Consider the following 10,341-nt stretch of genomic DNA (forward strand, 5'->3'; position numbering starts at 1 on the left):
TATATAGCGGGGGGGTCCACAGGATCCGGCCCCGGGGAGCCCGCAGCCCACGCAGAGCTGAGGCAGCCGAGCCTGCCAAGCTGCCGGGGAGCTGGAGATGAACCTGAAGCCGTTCCTTGACTTGGGAGCTGGCCAAGCTGTATTGGCCAAGTGTCTTCTTTATTCCCTTCCAGGCTTTTTCCGTGCCTGGGTGTATTTCCACAGCACAGAGTCGGGTGGAAAATTACTGGTGATGCTCCGGTGCCAGGTCCCTGCCCCGGCAGAGGTGAGCTAAGGCTGCGCGTTCAGCTGGGGAACTCCTCGCCATGGGATGCTGCTGGGGCTGAAACACCTTGAAGAAACAGCTAGATCATTTAAGGAGAGAAACAGAAAGCTATTAAAACCAAATATGTCCATTTTTCCTTAGAAATGCTTCTCTGGAGAGATCTGTACATCGCAGTCCATGGAGAGGGGTTTTTGCAGCCCAATAGCTGCCTGAGGTTTGCTCCTCAGAAGTATCATGAGAAACTACAAATACATCTCAAATGGCACAGAGGAGCAGATAAACCAAGATAAATGATGCGCACCAACATCAAACAGCCCGAAAATGCAAACAAGGGCCTTGCAAACAGCAACGGTAAAGAAATGCTTCGAAGCCGAGGAGCAAATAAGCCGTCAAGTTTTAACCTGTGATCTCAGGTTTTGCAAGAGGCTTTCCAAGCGAGCACATGGCTGGTGCTGCTGCAGGGAAGGGGGTGCATACCCTGGGAAATAAAACCAAATACCCCACCCAGAGGGAGGAAGGCAGCATCAGCAGAGAGCTTGGGGTGACAGGGACAACCTGGGTTTGGTGCAATGACTTGGGGATGGATGGATGGAGGGATGGATGGATGGTTAGAGGAGCAGGGAGCGAGCCCTGAAGATCTCCTTTCTGCTAACCAGGACATGATTCACAGACCACAAGGCCAGCCAGCCGAGACGCTGCTCCTCCAAGGACGCAGAGGGCAACATCGCAATCCTCCTGTTACGGAAAACTCCTGATTTCAACATGCAAACCAAGGAGCCGAGACCTGGGCGCTGCTCTCAGCTCAGGTGCATCATCCCCATAACCTGGGAGCATCCATCCCAGTGCGGTTCCCCACGGGAGTTGCACCTACATCCTTTGATGCTTCCCAATGCCTCTCTCTGGGCATTTCCCTCCTTAGAGGGTGCAGTAGGGAAGGTGTGGGACCCCCTTGGGCTCTTTGTAAGGACTGAGCAGATGCCTCCGGGCTCAGAGGTGTTTGCCTAACTTGGTTTCCGTGCTGCAGGGCTCCAGGGCAGCTGAGCCAGGAGGGTCAGGAGGGATGGAGCGTGCCCTGCTTATATCCAGGTCACGGGAAAATCCCCTTGGCTGGGACAGAAGAGCACATGGACATCAGATACCTTGGAGGGCTGAGCCCAGCCTCTCCCCTCCGCTCCCATGGCTCTGCACCTCCAGCCTTCCTAGTTTTCTTCTGAAACTACCGATTTTGCTCGTATTTGTGAACAGTTTTGGGGAAGTTCGCTCTTCCAGCCAAGAAGGGCAAGCCCAGGTGTTTGGTGCCTATGAAAAGAAAACATCTGTTTGGCAAACACGGCAAAGCCATTCTTCACCTCCAGCTCCCCTTCTTCCCATGCAGCAATTTTCAGTGCCTGGAAAGGAAAATAAAGAAAGAAAGAAAGAAATGAGAGAAGCTCTTGGCTGTGCCCACCACAGTGTTTCTGGTTGCAGGCTTGAAGCTGGGGCTGCGGGACCTTCTCCAGCCCGCTATGGTAGAGGAGGTCCCACCAGCCAACTCCTTTGAAGTTCAATCTCTCCTTTTCCATCCCTCTGCAATTGGGATGGGGACTTTAGGGCTCACCTGCTGGTTCCCTCAGCAGAGCTTTTATTGTGAAAACCCTCAGTGAAGATGGCTAGAAATGACGTGGTGGTGGGAGACGCCAGGGTCCTGGTGCCAGGATGGCTTTACCACCCTGGGTAGAGGAGAGGGATGGCTGCTCAGGGCTCAGGGCTGAAATGACCATCTGCCCTGCATCTCCCCCTCTGGGGACCCACATCCTCATCATCTTACAGGTCATGGAAGCCTGTTACAAGGAGATTTACCCGCAGCAGAGCTCTCCCTTGGGGATACCTACTGCCGTCTGATCTCCAGCAGCCGGACCAGCCCTTCCCACCCGATGCCCTCAGGGAATCAAAGCTTGACCCCAGCTCAGCATCTCCCTGGGGGCTGGAGGACTCCCTGGCCCCAGTTGGCAGCTGGCCTCGATGCCACCAAAGTCCTCGGGGACTTCCCAGGGCCATCCCAGCTGTGCCCAGCCCTGCCGGGGTCAGGCTGAGCAAGAGCAGCCAGTTGGGGCTGGGCAGCCTTTGAAAGGTCTCGCATTGCATCACCCAGGCTTGGAGAAGCTACCCCGATGACACCCAGGGATGTCCTCCTCCTTCTCTTGCTTCCTTACGAGCTTCTCCTACTTTGTCTGTTCTCCTTCAGCCCCGTTCAGCAGCCAGAAACATGGAGACCATCCCAAAGCCGTGTCCTCCCAGGTGCAGCTAAGCCAGCCCCACAGCAGGGCAAGCGACGTGATTTCACCTCTAAAAGCTGGAACCTGCCTGTGATGTTCCCACCATCAAGGTGAGATCCACATGTTAAAAGCACTCAAGAAACCCTGGTCTCTAATTACCTCCCCTATTTATTTATTCTCTCTCTTTGCCATTGCACATCACCCGCAGTTACACGTTTCCTTTGATTTTTGCTGCAATACAAACCCACTTACCAGGGATTTTCTTGGTCAAGTACTTTAATTGCACCATCCCAATGACCATTGGTATTGAGAAGCTGCTGGAGAGGTGTACTGGAGAGGGCAAGTTTTGACCAGCCCTGCCTTTGCTCTTCATTTCTGCCATTATACTCCTGACATGCTGCTGAAATATGCAGTGTCCCCGTGGACGCACCCACATGCTGATCTTCCCCACGTCCCCGTCACACCGGGTGGGCAGGAGATCTGCACTGCAATTAAGTGCAGCCTTGGTAAGGAGCTGTGTGCAGGTCCTGGCAAGATGTCACCTAGGGCCAAACAACGTGAGACCATGCCTGGCTGGAAGGGTTGCTGTTTTGATGCCCCACGAGGGTTTCGGGACACGTTGTGGGCACCCCAGGAAAAGCCATGGGAGATGCACCAAGCTCTGGCAGTGGAGCAGCAGCTGCCTCTGCTCTCACCCGTGGGTGATGGAGAGCAGCTACCAACACCAGGAGCTTCATCCCTATCACCCCTGGGGACTTGGTCAGCCTAGCTGATGGTTTGAAAGCTGCTGGGACACACCTTTAGTATGGCTACAGAGATGCCTTTGACTGAAGAAATCAGGTGAAAAGCCTAGGAGAGACGGTGTCCACCCGGTCCCCGGTCTCTGGCTGCTAAAACATAAAGCAGAAGCCCCCTCTGCCACCAGAAGGGCACCAGGTCTCCCTGCGGTGCTCTTGGGTACCATGGTGCCACCCAGGATGGGGACCTCCATGGACCAGATGCTGACAAAACCCCAAGACACAAGGTTTGTCCTCAGGCAGGCAGTTAGTGGGCTGGGTTTTGCTTATGCTGCTTGGAGAAGCCTGGTGGCTCTGCAAGACATGGTAGGGCCTGCGTTTTCCAGACCTTTCATCAGTTGGCCGGTGGCATACGCAAATCCCAGCCCAGGGAAATCCTGGGTGAGCTTTCCCTGTTCTCCATGGTCACAAAAGCCAGCACCTTCTCCTCAAAGCTCAGCACCAGCAGAAGAGCTACGCTCAGTGTGTGGTCCCATCTGCTCTCCAGAAGGTGATTCCCATCTGATGAGTCCATCTTGGCCTCCATGGGACCTTCTAGCTCCAACAGAACCTTTCAGCCCCAAGCGATGATGATTTTTTTGGAGAAGGCTCCATTGCCCAGTGTAGCAGTGGCTGTCCCACCACCACTTCATGATACATTTTTTCCCCAACACCCTGCAGCAAGAGGGCAAAATTCCCCATAGCCTTTGGTCCTCCCATCCTTCCTCAGGTCAGCTTCCTGGATGGCTGATCTGACCTCCTCATGGCTCCAAACGTCTCCTCTGCACATGGGTCAGTGGGTGGCCTGGCGCTGGGTCATGGTGCTCTGCTGGCTTTGCCTCTGAGGGATTGGGGACAGGCTGGGAGGGGAGCACGGGATGCCCCGTAGCCAACCTCACGGCCATACGGCCCAAAGCTTGGAGACACCATCACGGCCTCCACACTAGGCATGGGATGCTCATAAGATGGTGCTCCAATAACCCAATCAAGTCCCCAATAACCTCATTATCTTCCTCCTCCCCAAAAAATGTGTGGGCAGCAACTGGGGAGGTCCTCCTCCATGTCACCTGGAAACGTATCTTGGTACCACCTGTGAGAAGGAGTTCAGAAGTCCAGGAGAAAAAAGAAAATCCAGGGGATAAATCAAGAAACTGCTCCCAAAGACGGTTGTAATTATCATTGTTAATGCAGACTTTGATGGGAGGAAGGAGAGAAGAGCTGGCCACGTGCGGTCGGTGAGGCTGCAGGAGAGGCAGCTCTGATTTACCCGGTTAAGCAACGCACGTTCGTCTCCAGTTGCTTGCAGGGAGCAAAGATTGAGAAATTAATTGATTGCGCAAAACAGACGGTAACACATTTGTAACCAAAAAACTTGGAAAAAAAAAAAACGCCAAACCCCGACATTCCTGCAGTGACACCCATCAGCTCCTCCCAAACACACGTGGCTGCTGTTGACACCGGTTCAAGGAGCACGGCCAGGAGCTGGCAGAGGAGCGGGCGAGCTGCCCTGCTGGGAAGCTGGCCATCAGCCGCAGCAGCCGGCAGGTTTTTTGGAGCGAACCTGCCCACCTTGGAAACATCCACCTTGGCCTTCCTTATTTCAAGGGGCTTTTGCCAGTGGCAGCTCCTCTTGGCCGTGATCCTCCCCTTTATCTGTGGCTTCCCCATCACCCCCGAGGCGGCTCCTTCAAAGCTCACCCCACTGATCCGGCTGGGTGGCTGCTCCTTATCAGCGTGGGCCAGGGAGCATCGCTTCCCTTCTCCCCTCCAGGGAGGCATGCCAAGCCGAGATAAGGATCCACTGGCTCCCAGCGCTGGGGCGGGGAGGGAAGGAGGCCCCCTGAACCACGGGAGTGCCCCCCAAGGACAAGGGGGAGGAGACCATCTGCCATCAGGCACCCGCTCTGCCAAAGAGCCTGAGGGCACCTCGCGTCGCAGCTATCCGCCTACCTGGCTGTGGGGCGCCCATCGTCTGGGCGTGCTCGTGAAGGCAGTCCCACGGCTTGTGGAAAGGCAAAAATTAAGATAAAATGAGATAAAACCAAGAGAGGAGGTGCGAGAGAAGCGTTGCGCTTTGCCAGTCTTCTCCAAAGCCCTGTTCTCTTGAGCTGCAGTGGAAGAAAACTGATTTTCCTCCAAAGCTTTGAGATCAGCGAAGAACCGAGACCTTACCACATGCTTGAGAAAAACCAAACCCACAACCACGGTGTTTTGCATCTCATTCTCTGCTGGGCCCGGCAGGATGCTCAGGAGAGGGTGAACCCCAAAGCCCAGCTGAGGTGGGGTCCATCTCCAACACCTCGGCAGCCAGGAGGGACCCTGCTCCTGTTTTCCATCGGTGTGCCCACAAGGGACAGGAAGGGAAGGGGAGAAGTTGGGGTGGTGGACCCTCATCTGAACCATCCCACCCGCACACCTGCGAGGGCGTAATGGGAGAGAGGTGGGCTCCGGGGGGATTTGGTGGTGCCTGCGGAGCAGGACTGGGAAAGGCTCCCAGGGAAGCACTGGGGCTCACCGGGTGAAGCCGAGGAGCTGGCGCTGGAAGGCAGCCTTCCCCGGCACGCCAGCCGGGCTGGGACACGGCCGGCCGGGATTTTCAGCAGCCGAGGGAGCCAGCAAAGTAAACATTAGCAAAGAGCTCCCGAGTTGTGTAAACAAACAACCAATTAAAAGACGAAATAAATCTCCCAGGTACATAACCTTTCTATTTAAACACCGGCCAGGCCTGGAAGAGCTCCAGAGCATCTGACCCAACGACGCCTGTGATCTGTCTTCCAAGCTCCTGCAGGATAAAAGCGGTTGAGTTTCAGGGAGTGGCTTTAACTTTTCTGCCATTTCCCCCCTCCTAATTATATTATTCTTTCTTTCTTCTGTTGGTTTAACTCAGAGGCAAAGCCCCCAGCCCCTTTCCTTCTGCAGCCCCTTCCCCACACAAAGCAGGACGTGGCAAGTCACTGCCTCCCTCCCTGTCTTGGTTCCTCCACCTCTGGAATAGGATTGACTGCGTTGACCTCTTAATTATGGAATTTAAGGATGCTCTCCCTGGGGAGAGCTCAGCGTAGGTTTTGCGGGGATGAGGATGCTCCTTTCAAAGGCAGGACAGGCCCTGGGTGTTTTAAAGTCAGAAAACCTGAAGTAGGTTAAAACCCACAGGTATATGTGGGAGGGATGTTGATTCTTTTTTTCGCAAGCCCTGTGTTTGGGGAATGCTTATCTTTGCTTTAGAGATTGAGGGTGGTTTTGGCCTTCACGCCTTACGGTAGCAGGACAGAGCAAGCAAGGAGCCATCGTGTAAAACAGGAGCCAGGAAAAACACCAAGGAAAAGCAATGCACTTTGCAAAACTCACCTCCAGGCAGAGCTTCATGGCTGTGCCATCCTGGAGCATCCTCACCGGAGCTGCTCACCCCTCACCATCACCGTGTCCCCATCTATAAGGACAGGGCTGGCGTGAGCAGCCTGCAGACAGCTCCCATCGCAGCAGGACCAAGCACTGTTCACTTAGTTGGTAGCCAAAGGTAATGTTCAGTAGCCATGTGCTGGGAGGTGAGGGGTAGGGTCCAGGCTCAGGCCTTCTGACCTACCCCAAAGTGCTTGTCCTGATGCTTGCGGGGCTATGTAATAACAAATATAAAATAATTCCCCAGCACCCAGGAGAGAAAACAAACCTGACCATCTGGAGACCTGCATCCTTCATCACCGAGGACTCAGTCCAGCCCCCTGTGAATGGTGACAACACCCAAAAGATTTACCCTAAAGATTTTACCATGGTTTTTGTTCCCTACAGCTGAGCTGATGGACGCAGGGGACCAGCTCGCCATTGAGCCTCACAGCCAGCTCCCTCCTTTCAGCATCCAACACCGTGCTCCCCATGAGCTGTCAGACCCCTCCTCTGCCCTCGGTTTTCCCTGTGCAGCCGCTCTGCTGATTCAGGACAGCCAGGGACTTGCCCCGGCCAGCTTCAGCACAGCCTTTAATCCCAGGCTTAACTTTAAGCTCGGGTTTGGGTCCCACCAAGGACAACAGCCTTCTCCCCAGGCAGAAAGCAGTCAGACACCACAGTCGAGGTACTGGCCAAGTTGCACTGACTCTTTCCAGGGATGGAGTGGGGGAACACACTGTTTTAATTGAGGTTGCTAAATGGGCTTAAATCCATGCACCTGCAGGCTTTCGTTGCCAAAACTAAGCGTTGATCCTGCAGCAATAAGGATCGCTACGGGGGAGCTGGGGACCATCACTGCTTTTCATGGCTGAACACTTCTTTTTCCCATCAGTGTGATGCCAGAGCCTCTCCACACCACCAGGACATTGGGTCTTGGCCATCCCTCACCTCTTTTTACTTTTAGAGAAAGAAAACACTTGCTCGACACCAGATCAGAAGCTCTTTCAACCCCCAGTGATGGTGTTTCATCTTTAACAAAAGTGGCTTTCACCGAGGTGCTTGGTGTACCAAAGCACCCCACGCTGCCCCACAGCCAGGCCTCCAGTCCTGTACGAAATATTTGGGGGCAGGGACCAACTGGAGCTGCAGTCTGTTTAAAAGACGAAAATATCTCCTTATTCGGAGGCCAAACACGCGGGTGCAGCCTGCGTGCCAGGGTCTGGTGGCATCACTGACTCCTCTGGAGAGGGGATGGAGGGGGTGACACAGCTTGGACACGTCTGCATCCCTGGCAGGGAGCGGGTACCCCCCAAAACCCACCATGGCAGGGATGCTTCGTGGGCTTCGGTCCTCTCCGAGCCCCTGCGGCGGATGGGGCACCCACCTCCGGCAGCACCAACCCCACCAGGGTTGAATTTATGAGCACCTCCCTCCACCCAGGGAGGAATTTATGAGCAGAGACAGGGGAGGGGGGAAAATAGACCGAAGCCAAGAAAACCTGCCCAGACAGGGAAGTGAGAGCCCCAAAGATAGCGCTCCTGCTCTTTCACATCGGGGCTTTCAGTAATCACAGCTGCTTTCACTTCCCCTTTGCCCCTCCGCCTGTTCCTCCACTGGTGGGTTTTGGTTCCTCTCTGCTCCCCCACCACCTTCCCCCTTTCGAGGCCAAGCCTTTAAACCGCTTCAGCTTTTATTTCCAGTTTCTAAACCACAGGGGTGCTGCCGGTTCCCATGTCCTGCGTTGGTCTCTGCCTGGCTGCTGAGCCACGGCCCCCTCCGAGGAGACGCGGTGGGTAGGGGGGCCGATGCTGCAGCCGTGCCAGGATCTCTCCCCCTGCGGTGGTCCAGCTCGGATGGATGCTCTGGGGGAGGATGGATGCTGAGTAAGGGGAGGAAGAGGGGTGAGAAATAATAAGCAGAGCAGAAGGTGGAGCTTTGTTTCTCCATGGCTTTTCCCAGATCTTTGACTTCCAATAAAGCCCAATTAAACACAACTGTTTTTTTTTTTTAAAAAAAGAATCGGTGAACAAAGCCAGCACCAGAGGGATGCGCGGGGCTTTGTTCTGCTTTTGGTAATTTTAGTGCCAACGCATGCAAACGCTGGCGAAGGGTCAATATTGACTTTGTGCCGAAGCAACCGGCAGAGTTCATTGACTGGAGGCGTACGGGCGCTCCGGCTGCCCCCACCTTGCCCCGGGCCGCCCCCTGCCCGCCACACCCTGCCCGCATGGCAGGAGCTTTTCCCCTCGGCGTGAAAATCCTTCCAGCTAAGAGCAATTTCATATCAACGCAAAAATGCTGCTGTGAATAACATCCACCCCGGGCACCTGAGAGCCGAACTCGCGCCATGCGTGTGCGGGATGCAGGAGTTCCCCGGGGATGCTGCAAGGGCAGGCTGCAGGCAGGAGCTCCCTGCTAAGAGGTTATTCCCCAGAGGAGCAAGGGGCAGGGGTCTGCCTGTGCCTCGGCACCCCTATCCCAGAGCTGAAGGTCTCTCTGATACACAAACCCACTCTGCAAGCCCACGGCTTTATCAATCCATGGTTTCCCCTCGCAGTGATGAGCAGCCGAATTTTGCTGCCTTTATAAAGGGGACGTGTCTGCCAGGTTGAGACGTGTTTGCACAGGGGTTGATGTATGTGAGGGCAGCAGGAACCTGCCCACAGGCAGCCACCAGGTCAGGGCTTTCCCCGCCACCCCCCCTCCACCATCGTCGAAGGAAGCCTTGGCACAGCGTCGGCTTTCCCATTCGCACACGGCACTGCCTGGCAGAGCAAGGGCACAAAGAGATGATGCTTCTCTCCCTCGCCACTCATGCTAGAGCTTGCAGCCATCGCGGGCTTCTCCCCCATGGGGACTGGGATTGCTCCAGACCCCATGTCAGCTCCTTATCCTCAGGGAAGCGGTACAGCGGTCTGGAGGGCGGCTGCAGCCCCGGGAGGGTCTGCGGAGCACAGTCAGTGCTGTGCAAACACAACAGCTCGGGTCATAAATTATTTCCAGTTTCAAAGCTTGGCAGACCCGTGCCCGCAGAGTTTGCCTGGAGCTGCCCCATGGCCTCAGAGCTGCAGCAGATTTGGGGGAACAAGAGCCCAGGTAAAGCAAGCTGTGCTTTCCTGCAGCTGGGACGGGCGGTTTTCAGCTATATTTTCAGGCACGTTACCATTTTTCCCCTTTTAATGCCTGATCCCCCCTCCTGGGGCTTCTGCCAGCCGCAGGCTGGGCTCTCTACTGGCCGCATTCCTTTGGCTTGACGTGGCTTTTCTTTCTTCCCCCATTCTTATCACGCTTGAGCTCGTGAATCGTGTTTCTCCAAAGCTATAAACCACCCAAGCGACCCATGTAAAACAAGTGAGACAGAAAGCAGAGCCAGGCACAGGGGTTCGGGCTGCTCCGGGGCCATGGCTCTCCTGGGGAAAGGCTCTTCCATCCATGCAAGCAGCCATCCAAAAATAAATCCCTTTTATAAAGCTTTTATCGCTGTTCTTGGTCCCCCCCAAGGCCACAAATTCTGCTCTCCCTTGTTTTGGCGGTGGGAAGACGAGGCGGCAGGCTGCCTGTCCCGGCACGCTCGCACGCTGTGCCAGCGGTGCTGGAGCGAGGACGAGGGGAGGATTTTCTGGCTACCTCTTGCTGTCGGCAGGGGGGGGGGGGGCGGGGGCGG

The sequence above is a fragment of the Cariama cristata genome, unplaced genomic scaffold, assembly GCF_000690535.1.
Source record: "Cariama cristata isolate BGI_N322 unplaced genomic scaffold, ASM69053v1 scaffold12510, whole genome shotgun sequence".
NCBI classification, from domain to species: Eukaryota; Metazoa; Chordata; class Aves; order Cariamiformes; family Cariamidae; genus Cariama; species Cariama cristata.